Source organism: Capsella rubella, unplaced genomic scaffold, assembly GCF_000375325.1.
Source record: "Capsella rubella cultivar Monte Gargano unplaced genomic scaffold, Caprub1_0 scaffold_61, whole genome shotgun sequence".
Classification (NCBI taxonomy): domain Eukaryota; kingdom Viridiplantae; phylum Streptophyta; class Magnoliopsida; order Brassicales; family Brassicaceae; genus Capsella; species Capsella rubella.
In genome coordinates, this window is record NW_006238865.1 from 6135 (window position 1) to 7411 (window position 1277).

Consider the following 1277-nt stretch of genomic DNA (forward strand, 5'->3'; position numbering starts at 1 on the left):
AGACTTGTTGAAATCTTGTCCCAAATGGGATAAGAACACACAACCAATGGTTTGAGGCAGTAAATGGCTTGTATAAAGTTATTTTGGGTTAGAATATGTTAAAATACAATGAATTTGATTGATTACAAGTGCTAGAGATGGATGAATAATGTTTAGAAGTGTGAAGAAAGACTTGTTGAAATTTGGTCCCAAATGGGATATGAACCCACAACCAATGGTTTGAGGCAGTAAATGGCTTGTATAAAATTATATTGAGTTAGAATATGTTATAATACAATGAATTTCATTGATTACAAGTACTAGAGATGGATGAAGAATGTTTAAAAGTGTGAACAAAGACTTGTTGAAATCTTGTCCCAAATGGGATAAGAACCCACAACCAATGCTTTGAGGCAGTATATGGCTTGTATAAAGATATTTTGGATTAGAATATGTTAAAATACAATGAAGTTGATTGATTACAAGTGATAGAGATGGATGAAGAATGTTTAGAAGTGTGAACAAAGACTTGTTGAAATTTGGTCCCAAATGGGATATGAACCTACAACCAATGGTTTGAGGCAGTAAATGGCTTGTATAAAGTTATATTGGGTTAGAATATGTTATAATACAATGAATTTCATTGATTACAAGTACTAGAGATGGATGAAGAATGTTTAAAAGTGTGAACAAAGACTTGTTGAAATCTTGTATAAATTTATTTTGGGTTAGAATATGTTAAAATACAATGAATTTGATTGATTACAAGTGCTAGAGATGGATGATGAATGTTTAGAAGTGTGAAGAAAGACTTTTTGAAATCTTGTCCCAAATGGGATTTGAACCCACAACCAATGGTTTGAGGCAGTAAATGGCTTGTATAAAGTTATTTTCGGTTAGAATATGTTATAGTAAAATGAATTTCATTGATTACAAGTGCTAGAGATGGATGAAGAATGTTTCAAAGTGTGAAGAAAGACTTGTTGAAATCTGGTCCCAAATGGGATATGAACCCACAACCAATGGTTTGAGGCAGTAAATGGCTTGTATAAAGTTATTTTGGGTTAGAATATGTTATAATACAATGAATTTGATTGATTCGCTAGAGATGGATGGAGAATGTTTAGAAGTGTGAACAAAGACTTGTTGAAATTTGGTCCCAAATGGGATATGAACCTACAACCAATGGTTTGAGGCAGTAAATGGCTTGTATAAAGTTATTTTGGGTTAGAATATGTTATAGTACAATGAATTTCATTGATTACAAGTGCTAGAGATGGATGAAGAATGTTTCAAAG